At 31.9% G+C, this 14,628-nt stretch overlaps 1 protein-coding gene across 1 annotated transcript in view; it reads left to right on the plus strand.

Annotated features, from left to right (window-relative positions):
• Window positions 1-462: 462 nt before the first annotated feature.
• The window catches only part of LOC145323441 (uncharacterized), a 383,852-nt gene continuing 369,686 nt past the window's right edge, over window positions 463-14,628 (plus strand). Inside the window, exon 1 of the mRNA XM_080165844.1 lies at window positions 463-503. The gene's annotated coding sequence lies outside the window, so the exon portion shown is untranslated. The remainder of the gene's footprint in view (window positions 504-14,628) is intronic.

Raw genomic sequence — 14,628 nt, forward strand, 5'->3', positions numbered from 1 at the left:
ATGAATTGAGGATCTAGACTTTTTATATCTTTTGTAGCAGGTGTCTTTTCTATTATAAGGTATATACCATAATAATATCACTTTTAGCGCCTTTATGGTTAAATAGTTTTAATAGAGCTTTTTTCACATTTATCTTTGTCAATTTACGGTTCAATGATAGATTTTAATTGTTTTTTTTTGTGTATTTTTGACCCATTTTCATATAAGATTATTTTAATTTATGTAGCGTAGTTACTCTATAGGTAGTAAAGAAATGCTTTAAGAAAAAGGGGGGGCTTTAAATAAGATGGGGTATAATACATAATAGCCTAAATCATTCCCTGGACCAATATAAATCTTTATTAAAAAAAAGTGCAACAATCTGTCCAGCCGTTAACGAGATCCTAGCGAATATTCATGATGAATACTTACACACAGACAGCTAGACATCCTGTTACTTAGTATATAATATATTTTTTTGTAAACTGACCAAGCTAAATTTGCTTGATTCACTTCACTAAGAGGTGTGTAAATATCCTGAAAAAAAATTTATTAGCGGAGCTTATCTATAATTCACTTTGTCTGTTCGTCCGCCAGTAAGTCCGACAGGTAAAATTTTTTAGGGAAGATAAATATGACATATGCGCATACAATCTATACATTGTTTTGTCTGTCTGTCTGTCAGTCTTGCTTCAAAAGATGGAAACGTTATGTTTTTCAGGTTCCGCGATTTTCTTGGAGTTTCTGCACATTCTCTTTCTCTTTTATTGTTATGAAATTTAACATTTGCTCTATAACTTACTTTGTCTGTTTGTCCATTTTATTATTTTGTTCTGTGCTTCGCTACTTATCGTTGCTTCGTTATCAGCCCAAATTCGCACTCAACGGATGGCAACTCATAAATCAGCTATGAAGTCCATTTGAACAAAATAAAATTTAAAGCTGTTTCCAAATTTTAATTAGGAATTAATTTGGTTTGTCAGATTGTCTGATTTATTGAGCTTTGCTTTTTGTTATGTTTTCATCCTTGTTTTTCTTAAATCTTATTTAGATATTTCCAATATTTTTCAACAAATATAAAATACCCAGAGATATAGGGGACATTGGGCTGTTAATTACAAAAGCCCCCAAAGTTTTATAATAACGTTTTCACTTTCGTTGGCTTGACAACTTTGATTTTAATTGGTTGGTTAGTTAAGTTGAGGGGTAGTTTACAGAAGGGGTAATTTTGTGCATAATCCATGAGGATGTACATAATTTAACGGCCATTGTCTTATCCCTTTAGATCCCTGCAAATACCTATACTTATTATGTGTTTATATATAGGATTAATATTGATTTTTAACATTACATCAATATTGGGTATTTTATCAGGGAGGGAGGGGAGATTAGTCTGTAAATTGTACTTGTACCCAAAGTTTTATATGAACTTTTATTTATTTGATGGATTGATTTGTTGGTGAATACTAGCAGTATCTAAACTTTTAAAACAATTACCTAACCCTGCGGGGCAATCACCTAACCCAATATAACCTAAAATAACCTATCAAAAGCTATTTTGAAATTAGGACGAATCGCCCCTTAAGGGGCATTGCCACGAAAGGGACTATACTCAAATTTTGTACATAATCACGTAAGGATGCATCAAATTAATTAACCGTTGTCTTATCTCTTAGAATCCCTGGTTATTATACGTATTGGGTATTAGTGTTTTAAATCTTTACGATAACAAATAAGAATATTCAATTTCACGAAAATGTTATTTCAAAATATCTCCCTTCTATTTTTAGGTAAAAAGACTGTAAAATTTTATTTTTTATTCAATTGGCAGCATTTTGTTCTGTTTAATAATAAAGGGGTAAGACAAAGAATGATAAATAAAAATCATTAGTGGAAAAGTTTGGACACTCCTTATTTTGGCCAAACAAAAAATGATAAACTTTGGGTACCAGTATAATTTACAGTCCAATGTCCCCTCCCTTTGAAACAAACTGTGCTTTCTGTTAACATACCCCTGTTTTGATAAATGTGCTCTGTAAGACCTCTATTACGGAAAATGCTTTGAATACGGTGTCGTTTACATCCTCTTATCCTGTTTTTATTAATCATATGAATTTTAAAAATGTGCGCAAGGCCCTGCTGCGAGCAAAATTTCATCCCTGTCAAAATGTCAGTTACTTATCATAACAAATGAGAGAGAGAAAGAGATGGGGAGAGAGAGAGAGAGAGAAGGGGGGGGGGTAAGAAGAAAAAGGGAGAGAGGGAGAGAAAAAAGGGGGGGGGCAAGGAGAAAAAAGGGGGAGAGAGAGACAGAAGGGGGGGGGGTAAGGAGAAAGAAGATTGCACACAGTTTTAGGATAACGTTTTCTTATTCGTTGGCTTTACAACTTTTGGGACTTCAGTAAATTTGGATTGGTTTGTTAATTAAGTTGGGTGTTCATTCGTTTCAACAGCAAATTTAACCTAGGTGGTGATTTTGTGTACCATCATTGGGGATGTAAATAAATTTATCGGCCATTGTCTTATCTCTTTAGATCCCTGGAGAGAGAGAGAGAGAGAGAGAGAGAGAGAGAGAGAGAGAGAGAGGGGGAGAGAGAGAGATATTAAGAATATGTGTGGGTTGAGTTTAATGCATATTAATTAAAAGAAAACAATTTTTAAACGAATATTTCTTAAATTCTTCATAATCAAATGTACTAACTAATTCATAATAAAAACAAACAGAAAATCAATTAAAGGAAATAATGATCAAGAAAAGGGCTCGGGAGTTGTCCATTTTTGAGTTGGGTTCGGAAGTAGCTGATATAGCTTAGAACAGGAGACATTTTAATAGTTATTTCTCGCATCGTATTATTAACAGATTTCCGCGGATATAAAATGTACAATTATAAGATTAAAATCAGTTTTTATATTAGTAGAAAACTGGATATAATAAGATGCTGGACATAGTTTTCTAGTATGTCTGAGAACCGGTTCTAATCCACCAGATATTTATCGGTTTTTAAGCGATACGGGAAAGTGCTTTAATAGTTTGGATGGATTTTGAACTGTTAACAGACTGAATAATTTGCCTTCCAATAAATGTGAGATTGATTGCGTTAACTGTAACCAAGTTTCTAATATAAAAATGCTAAATAATAGTTGGAAGCTCTATTGCTAAAGCTGCCCTTTTTAAATGTTTTTAATAATTCTCAGCCTCAAAATCTGTTAGTGCTTTCTTTAATGGTTGGCTTGATTTTATTTATTTTTTATCTTTATGCGATAAGAAAGGTTTCGTGATTATTTCGGTATTCAATATTCCTTCAATTAATACATTTTTGTCGTTTTTTTGCGTTGATTTTTTTTCTATAAAAATTTTAAAGTTTCGATTCTCAGTTTATTTATGCAACATATTCTTTTTTTTACAGGCTTTTTTTTTATTTTTATAAAATAATTTGTACATTTAGAGCTTGTAAAACAACTTATTTATTTCAAATAAAAAATAAATATGGGGGTAAATTTAACCCTTTTCTGTGTATGAATTCCATCGAGGCTTGGGTCGAAGTCACAAGTCATAAAAAAGTAATTGAAATACAGAGGGACAACACCCAAGGATTGATTAAAAATCACATCTTTGGACATTTCCACGACTGTTTAAAACATTAGTTTAACAGTATAGCAAAAGAGGCACAGCTTGTATTTGTCAGATAATCTATTTCAAGGATAAGTCAGTTAGAGTCGCCGTTAGAGTAACATACATTAAACAACTATGTTCTAATTTCTTAAAATAAATACGAACATAAAAATCATTCTTAATCAGATCCAGTGATTATTTAATTTATATCTTAGTTAACTATGTTCCAGTATTAATAGTTATTTCTCGCATCGTTTTTAATCTTATAATTGTACAATTTTATATTCGTAGAAAGCTGGATATAATATGATGCTAGACATAGTTTTTTCGTATGGATGAGAACCGGTTCCTATCTACCGGATTCGAATGAATAAGAGAAAAGTTTTTATTGTTTATTGAATGAAGAGGGGTGCGGGGGGGATAGGTTTCTACTATAAATTTTAGATTTGATAAGAAAAAGTAAAAAAGGGCGACTTTGAAGGGTGGTGTCACCTTCTCCCAAAATAGTTATAAACCTTTCCTAATCCATGAGAAGCTTCACTGTAAAGTAGGACCATATCGGTTCAGTGATTATGGAAAACTAAAACTATTAAGCTGTGTCAATTACGTGGTTGATAACCACAGGACTAGCCTCTTCTTATCATAGCTACTTAACAGAACTTAAAGTGTTATGTGATTGTATATATCAAGTATCTGTATTGGTGTGACACTACGTGGTTAATAACCACAGGAACAGCCTCTTATCATAGCTACTTATCAGAACTTAAAGTGTTATGTGATTGTATATATCAAGTATCTCTATTGCTGTGACACTACGTGGTTGATAACCACAGGAACAGCCTCTTATCATAGCTACTTATCAGAATCTAAAGTGTTATGTGATTGTATATCAAGTGTTCCTAAAATAATGTTGAAACTCAGAGAGATAGGGGACAATAAGCTGTTTATTACACTAGTCCCCAAAGTCTTATAATAACTTTTCTTATTGGTTGGCATAACAACCTTGGGGACTTCAATTTAATTTTTATTTGTTGGTTCATTTAGTTGAGTGTCAACCACTAATTGTAATCTACAAAAGGATTAAATTTGTGTATAATTATTGGAGATTTTATCTGCCATCAATTTTTAATAACGCTAAATCTATCATACATGCTGTTTTATCCGAATATTTATATTTTTGTGTTATAACCTCCCACCTCTCTGCTGCCCACCCAGAGAGGCTTGAAAAGCAAAAACTACCCAGCTTATTAATTCTTTTAATAGAAAAGTAATTTAGAAACAATGTTACTTTGATATAAGTCTTGATGTATCAATCAAAAGAAGGAATAAAAAAGACTTAGGAACAAATTAAATGCGTTTAATACAAAGGAATAAGATAATTGCCGATGAATTGATGTAAATCCCCAATGATAAAACACAAAATAACCCTTTATATAGATTACAATTTATGGTTTTATCTAATTGGAAACTTAACTTAATGAACCAACCAATCAAAATTCAAAATTAAGCCGACGAATAAGAAAGCATTGATATAAAACATTGGGGACTAGTAATCAACAGCCAAATGTCGCCTGCCTTCATGTTATTTGGGACTATTATATGTAAAGTGACAATTTAAAATTTTTTAAAACACATTAAATCTAAAATTATACTATCTAAAGTATGGCTTGCAGTTGTATTAAGAATGATAATAATATTTCATGATATTTCTAAACTAATGGATTTATTATTACTTGGATATTACACCAGATTATCAAGTACTCTAATAAAGTGAGACTTAAAGCGGGCTTAAATAACGATCCACCCCAGACCTCCATTTATTCCTTTCTTTCCCCTCAATTGGATAAACAAACTTACAAATAAATGACAAGAAATAGCAACCTAAATTTTTGACCATTTTTCCTTGTCATAATGTCCACGTAAATTCTACATCCATGTCCAAACTGCTCATGGGGCTTTAATTCCAACTATTTAGTTCAAGATATTTGTGCCAGGGGCACAGCACATAGGTTTCAATTTAATATCATTTAACTTAAACCTAAAATTTAACTTTTTATAGTTATATCAATGCACTTGCCTTCAGGGTTCTAAAGGGATAAGACAATGGCCGATAAATTGATGTGCATACCAAAGAATGATTACCCCTTCTATAGATTACAATTAGTGGTTGAAACGTTTAAGGCTCATCTTAATGAACTTATAAAAATTTAATAAAAGTCCCCAAAATTGTTAAGCTTACGAATGGGAACGTTATTATAAAACTTTGGGGTAGATATTATCATCCTTGTTACACATATTACAAAGAAAAAGATCATTCATGTAGCCCACCGCCAAAACCTAAAGAGTCCGAAAAAAGAGTTGATTAATATCCAATTAAGTTGTTTTTGACATTTCTTTTGCAATATAATCAGTAAAGGTTATATTTATTTACCAAATATGTCAGAGATATATTAATGTTTATTGTATTGTTTTATTTTAACTATCTATAATACAAAGTAGAATTATGTCTGTCCGTCTGTATGTCCATTAAGATCTCGGTAACCACTGAACCTATAGGATTCTACTCTTCAGGGTATATACCTAATGGTACTGTGGTGGTTTTAGGCTATTTTCTTGGGGCGTGGGTAACCACGCCCTAAGAAAATAAAAAAATCCCCCCCCCCCTAAAAAAAGATTTTTTTACATATTTAAATTTTTGTGTAAGCAGTGAACAACCTGGTTTTAATTTTTACGAATTGAATTGAAGTTTTTAAGCCAATATATGAGATGATTGTAAAAAACTTTGGGTGCCAATGTAATTTACAGTCTAATGTCCCCTTTTCACTGGTGTAATCAGCAGTCTTCTTAAACACCTGACTACTTCAGTTTTAAGATTGGTATTGATATACCTTTGCAAAATATTATTATGCATGTATCATTTTCAAATTATACCCAATTAGGGGCGTAAAATACCCGTTAGGGCGCCTTTAAGTGGACGGGAGGTAGAATACACACTCCACCTTACATATAAAAAGACATTTTATTATCTAAAGGGTAAGATAATAGTCGATAAATTGATGTACAACCCCAATGATGATACACAAAATTACCCCTTCTGTAAAATTAAAATTAGTGGTTGAAACGTTTGAACACTCAACTTAATGAAACAACAAATCAAAATTCACTGAAGTCCCCAATGTTGCTAAGCCAACAAATAAGAAAACTTTGGGGACTAGCCTACTAGGGTACTAAACAGTCAATTGTCCAATCTCTCTCTTCATTTTTTTTTTCATGTTAGTGTTTTTGTATGATTGATCATTTACAGAAAAATGCAGAGTTTGAGCGGACATTGGAATGTTAATTATACTGGTACCCAAAGTTTTATTAAACCGTTTTCTCATTGGTTAGTTTAAAAACTTTAGATTCTTCCATTATTTTGATGGTTCTAAGCTAGTTATGTCAAAATTTTCTTCCCATAATCTTATTCTACAGAAGAGGCAATTTTGTTTCCATTAATTAGGATGTAATTTATCGTCAATTGTATAATTTCAGTCTTTATAGAAGTCAGACATCTAACACAGAAAGGAAGGGAATAATGTGATGTTTATTACACTAGTCCCCAAAGTTTTTTTTTTTTACTTGTTTCTTATTCATTGGCTAAACAACTTTGGGATCTTGAGTTTTGATTGATCGGTTTATGAAGATAAGTGTCTCAACGTTTCAACTACCGTGACGACTTTCAATTGGTTCTTTGAATATCAGCCAAAACCAGATGAAAAATGTAGTTGTGTGTAAATTAAAATTAGTGGTTGGAACGTTTGAAACAATCAAAATTATCCAAAGTTGTCAAGTCAACGAATAAAAAAACGTTATTCTAAAACTTTGGGGGCTAGTGTAATAAACAGCCCATTGTCCCCTCTTTATCTTCAATAAGCTACTTTTGTGAGTTTCATATCTTTATTCAACCTAGGAGGCGTGTACATAATTAAGGTTTGATGCCAACAAAGCATAAAAAGTGGACCAAATTTGGCATGAAATATTACGTACATCTTAGAATTAGATCATCACAGACACTATTTTACTTTTTTGTACCGTCAAAGTTAAAAAGTGTATACATGACGTTTTTGCTGGATGTGGTTAGTAGTGCCAAAAATTATCCAGGAATAAAGGGGAAAATGGGCTTTTTTTATTACACTAGTCCCCAAAGTTTTATGATAACGTTTTCTTATTTATTGGCTTTAACAACTTTGGGGACTTTTAATGAATTTTGATTGCTTGGTTTATCAATTAACAAAATGAGTAATTTGTGTATTATCAATGGAGATGTACTTCAATATATCGTGCATTGTCTTATACCTTTAGATTCCTGGTTATAACCTTCCCACCAAAGATGTCTTATGGGAGTTGGAATGTACTCGTCCCCCCCCCCTTTCATGAGCATGCAGAGGTTGGACAAGACAATATTAATATTAGCGCCATTTTCCGATAATGATGCAAAAAAAAATAACAGAATATTTATTTTTGCAGTAATTGTAAAACAATAGATAAAATATTTCATGTCATGGTACATTTGAATTCTGTCAAAATGGTTTCTTGTTAAGATAAATAATTCTGTAAAAAGTGACTTATAGAGTAGTTTCGCTACTAAAAATTGTATTATAATAGCTCCTTAAAATAAAGTGTAATTGAACTAAAATATACAATTTTTTGTTTAATAATATAAAGTAGGCTTCATAAGTACAATTTGTGCATTATTTCAATTTTGTAAATTCATAGTGTGATCATCCGTAATTTTTCCAATTTGAATTTAAACAAAAACAAGAAAGTCTTTGTTATGATTTGCGAAACTCGCAAAAGATTTTTCTGTAGCCTTATTACGTTTAAAATTGTCACCCTAAGCTATTTTATAGCAGAGAGTGATGGGACAATGGGCTGTTTATTACACAAGTCCCTAAAGTTTTATAATAACCTTTTCTTATTTGTTGGCTTAACAACTTTGAGGAGTTTTAATGAATTTTGATTGGTTGATTTAAATTAGCTGTCCATATGTTTCAAACACTAATAGTAATCTACAGAAGGGATAATTTTGTGTAATAACATTGGGGATGTACATCAATTAGTAGGCCATTGTCTTATCCCTTTGGATCCCTGATTTTTTATGTTATGTCATAGCCTCACTCAACCGCATCAATTAGCAGCGGCCATTGGATATCAATTTAGTTCCAGCCACGACTGCGCGGCTGAAGGCGCAGCCACACACGCAATTAATTTAGCGTTGTAAAAATGCAATGTAGATATATGCAAAGTAGAACAATACACCAAATAAAGCATTAACAAATTAAATTTATTGTGATAAAAATAAATTGCATATAAAACCAAACCAAAAAAGACAAAGACAAATTTTTATAACCATTTTAAGGCATACCAATTTGATATTAAATAAAAAGACGAAAAGAATAGTTGAAAAAAAATGTGTTTTTTTCAGTATGGCTTCAAAATCGATTAATGTCCGCTGGATTAGAACCGGTTCTCAGCCATACTGAAAAATCATTTATAGCATCGTATTGTAGTCAATTTTCCATGAACATAAAACAAAAAATAATATAATTAATACCAGTTTTTTTTTAACTTCGACCCCTCGGGGCTAACAAAACTGGTTTAAATATTATTCAATTATTTATTTAAATATCATTGAATAGCTGTATATAATAACTTTGTATATGGAACCATAAGCAAAACAATCACAAAAATGAAAAAATAAATGAAAATGAAAATTTACTCTATTTTAAAAAAAAATGAAGACCAACCTATTTGACTTTTATTATGTGTTAAAGAATGTACATTTTAACAATAACAAAAAAAAACTAGAAAAAAGGGAAACTAAGACATGCTGAACCTAATATGCATTTCTAAAGGTTTGATAAATTACAATTCAAGTCCTGATTTATAAGATATTGGCTAACATTCATATTATTATAATGACGCTATTCTATAACAGTGGTATGTCAGTATGTCCTTTTGTGTGATTTGATGTTCATGCATCACGTTTTAGTTGTTACTCAGGAATCTAAAGGGATAAGATAATGGCCGATAAATTGATGTAAATCCCCAATGTCGAATTACAATTTCACCTTCTATAGATTACAAGTAGCAGTGGCGTGCAAAGCACTTTGTCTAGGGGGGGGCATTTTGAAGATTTTGTAAAATTTTGCCCCCCCCTAAATCAAAGTGCCCCGGGGGGGCACTTTGCTTTAGGGGGGGGCATTTTGATTATATATATATACTAATTTTAAATAAGGGCGTTTTAAGGGGTGGGATTATTTGATTATGGGCCTCCTAGTCCTTATCCCTTCTTCCTCATCCCTTCCCCCATCCCTATTTCCCATTTATATCCCCCACCTCTTCCCCCCCCCATCTCTTCCCCCCCTCATCTCTTCCCCCCCCCCATCTCTTCTCCCCCATCCCTCCCCCCCCCCCTCCACCACAAAACATTTTTAATGGGTGGAAGGGGATGTTATAAAATCTCAGCAGGAAGGATGAATAACCCCATTAAAGAAAATTGGGGGGGGGGAGATAAAAACACTCATTTTGGAAATAATTTACCAAAAATTAACCTAATATAAGAAAATGATATTAAATATTTCTTTATTGTTTGACAACAAGGATGACAACATCTTTAAGTAGCAAAGCACAAAAAATCATTAATAAGAATACAGACAAGTAGATTTAAAGAGCATCTGTTGAAATAAATATATATTTTAGGTAGAAAAAGTCACAAATCCTTTTTCCTGTATGTTGTGTGATGACAGTCAAAGTAAATTACATACTGGATGCTCGAAACAGCGAGAAATTTTATTTTTTTTTAATATTATAATCCACAAAAAAATCTATTGTACCATAAAAACCAAAGATATAATGAACTGTGTAAAAATAAAAAAAAATTACTTGTCCTTTCATTGTGATAAAAAGCAGAAACCATTTGGAAGGGCGCGAAGCGCAAATTTTTTTCTTTAAATATGCAGGGAGGGAGGGGTTTTTGGGCTATTTATTACACTAGTCCCCAATATTTCATAGCAGAAACCATTTGGAAGGGCGCGAAGCGCAAATTTTTTTCTTCAAATATGCAGGGGGGGAGGGGTTTTTGGGCTATTTATTACACTAGTCCCCAATATTTCATAGCAGAAACCATTTGGAAGGGCGCGAAGCGCAAATTTTTTTCTTCAAATATGCAGGGAGGGAGGGGTTTTTGGGCTATTTATTACACTAGTCCCCAATATTTCATATAAAATTTTCTTATTCGTTGGTTCAACAACTTTGGGGACTATAATGGAATTTTGATTGGTTGGTTAATTAAGTCGAGTTTCCATACATTTCATCCACTAATTGTAATCTATATAAGGTAATTTTGTGTATCATCATTGGGGATGTACAAAATTTCTTTGGTAAAAAGTTTATATTATACAAAATAAAATACTTCCTATAACCTGGTTTGTTATGTTCAGTGAAAAAAGATTATAACCTAATTTCTACACTAATTAAAAAATTTAGTAAGGTTAAATGAATAGTAACTGTCTGTTTGGCGCGAAGCGCCAAAATTTTTTTTTGGAGTATTTCTTGATCTTTTTTTTTGGAAACTGGGATAGTTTTGTTTTTGTAGGGTAGGGGGCAAAAAGGGGCATTTTTGTTGACCAGGGGGGGGCAAAATGGGGCATTTTTTAACATTTAGGGGGGGGCAGGGGGGGCGGTTGCTAGGGGGGGGGGCAGGGGGGGGCGTTTTGGTCGCTAGGGGGGGGCGATTGCCCCAAATGCCCCCTTCGGTTCGCACGCCACTGACAAGTAGTGGTTAAAATCTTGGAAACTCAAATTAATGAACCAACCCATAAAAAAGCATAACAGTCTCAAAGTTGTTAAGAAAACGAATAAGAAAACTATTTTATAAAACATTGGGGACTAGAAATAGCCTAATGTCCCCACCCTCCCAGGTTGTTGCTACTACGCTTTTTATGGACACGTTATTATCCTTGTAGCTAATTTAAATGCCACAAGCCAAGGTCAAAAGAATAAACTTAAGATCAAAAAATTTGCCTTTAGGGTCAATAAATATTGCCTCAGCAATGACACCATCTAAATAAATTCTAATAAAGTCAACAAAAACCACTCAGTCGTCAGTTATGATTCCCATTAGGGTTCCCATCAAAGTACTTATTATGCACTAATCCCCCCACCCCTTATTATTCACACTCATACCATCAGCCGCATGTGTTCATCATAACATAATTTGTCTAATTTGTCCGATTCATTGAAATAATGTTAAAAAGGAACAAGTGCTTTTCTATATTTAGATTCTAATTTGGCTATAAATCTTTAATGTCCTCCAGTTATGCCTTGCTTTCGATGTATATAATAGTGATCTATGCTACTTATTAAAATTGTTTTGAAAATCTAATTGGCATCTTTAAAACCATTATCAAGTGGTCTTTTATTGATTTTTGTAGTCCAATCACAATTATGCAAAATTATCATGGAAAAGGTTTCGTGATTTTTACTAGATATTTGTGTTAAAACTCTTATCTATGCCCTTAGAGGTATCTAGGAACACTTAAGGGGGGGGGGGGGAGGGGTGAATTGACACTATACTTAACATTTTAGTCATAGAAAAAAGTTACATTTTTTTGTAAGGGGTAAAAATCGTTTTTCATGAACTATTTCTCTTGTGAGGGTGAAATTAACTTAAAATAGTTAAAAACCTTCCCTCGACATACGAAAAGCTACATTAGTAAAGTAGATTCATGTAAGTCATTTAAGCTACAGACACACACAGACATCCTACTACTTTATAAGATAAAAACTGAGAAGCAAAAATTTACTGCCTTTACAAAAGGTTGTCTTTTTCATTAGAAATTGTTTTGGATTTATTTTTCTTATTGTTATAGTTATTTATCGCATCGTATTATAGACAGCTTTCTGCGACGAGCCGAAGGCTCGTGCTAACAAAACTGGAATTGATTTTACGAATTTTATTTTATTCTTTGTAGATAGTTGTCTAAAAAAATTATCAAATTAACTAGCCAATCAAAAATCTCAAAAATTGACGAATCAGGAAGCTTCACCTCAAAACTTAACCAACAGAATTGACAACAAAAAAAAGGATAATGTTCATACAATATATACAATAGATACTACAATAAAAATAGTGATACTTACATAACATGTAAAGAATAAAAAAGTATGAACAAATATGCTTCAGTCTGTTTATAAACTTCAAAACAATGCAGTTAAAAATGCATAATTGTTTCTTGTGTTTAAAAAATATCTGTTACAGTGTATGTACATTTGTTTAGGTTTTTTTTCAGGTTTTGTTCAAGTCAACCCTTTAAAGCCGAAAATTATGATTCTTAAAATAAAGTTATTTTTTTTATTATAGTTTTATAAACTTTTTCAATTTTGCTTAGAATGGATTCGTAATATTTTTCTGATTCTAAAGGTATATATGAACCCATATTTTTTATGTCTGTTTGAGAAAATATTTAGGTTTAAAGTTTTTATTAAACCAAAAAAAGATTTTTTCAATAATTACTCAACAGAATTTTAAAAGTAAGGTGTCAAATTAAAGATCTTACTATTTTTGTTCATACTGGCAATTTTCTTCTTTTATTTTGTTGCGTTTTAGTACCTTAAAACGGACTTAATTTGTTTTTTTAAACTTAAATTACTTCAAAAATAAGAGGTCTACAAAAAAAAACGATTGCATATTTGAATTCTATGGACCATTTTAAATCTATTACTTACTAAAAGAACCAGCTAGCTATCTTAAATAAAAAGCAAAAAAGTTAATACAACTTCTTTACATAATGATAAACATTTTCTGAAAAAAATGTTCTTCTAGCTTCAATAATAAGAAAATTACAGCTATTTAAAATTTAAAAATTAGGGATTATTGTTCCTAATGTATAAGATAACATTGCCGGATATCCGGTCGAATAGTTGAAATATCTTGCCGGATATTCGGCCTAACCCTACGGAAAACATTTATTCATGGTGGAAAACAGAGTTTGCAAATTTTAGAACAAGATTCTGCTATCATTTTTTCTGGTTCATGAACGATTTGTTTAAACTAAAATAATATTAAAAGGGTTCAAGGACAAACGCAGGAGTCCTAAACGCCTGAGTGGACAAACACAGGAGTATTTCTATACAGGTTAGGTTAGGTTAAGATATGAATTTACAAATTTAGCCCCCCGCATGGGTTTTGCATTTAAAAACCTAAAGATAATAAAATTTAGTTATATCATTAGAGTAAAACACTAGAGGGAGAAGCAGATTTAGAAGCAGACAAAAAAGGTCATTGAAAAAGGAAGGGAGGTAGTTGTCTGTATATATATTTTTACTATAGATCTGTTGTTACACACTAATAACATATAATTTATTTTCATAGGACAGACATACATTATTATAGGAAAGCTGCAATACTAAATACCTGAAAAATTATTTTAAACTTTTATTTCATTTTTTATATAAACTTTTGTAATTTATAAATAGTTTAAGTAATTTACTTAATAAGTTAAAATTCTCAGAAAAATGTCCCTGTGCATGTGTGTGTGGGGGGGGGGGGAGGGATGGGGGGGGGGTGAGGGGGTTGATGATATCAACTTACAACTATACTATAAGCAATGGGCGGTCGGTCATTTAGTCAACAAAGACCTTTGATTTTATCTTTCTAAGTTTGAGGAGGGTTAATAATAATGTATGTGTGTGTGAAAGGGGGGAGGGGGTTAAATTATAAATTTAAACTTAAACTTCTCCTCTTAGAAATATTTTTTTCAATTTTGAAAATTTTATACCCCCCCCCCTCAACAGACATAAGATGTTATAGGGAAGCTGCAATACTAAAAACCTGAAAATAAGGCAAGAGTGCTTTTAAACCATGTTTATATAAAGTTTGTACATTTATAATTTTGTGTTGTTATAAATGTTAGCTTTTCATGTTTGTTATAGATTTTTTTAGGTTAGAATTGTTGACTTTACGTAATGAATATTAAACATTCTATTAACTTTAA

This window comes from Acartia tonsa, chromosome 6 (genome assembly GCF_053477335.1).
Source record: "Acartia tonsa isolate MP-2025a chromosome 6, ASM5347733v1, whole genome shotgun sequence".
In the NCBI taxonomy this organism is placed as follows: domain Eukaryota; kingdom Metazoa; phylum Arthropoda; class Copepoda; order Calanoida; family Acartiidae; genus Acartia; species Acartia tonsa.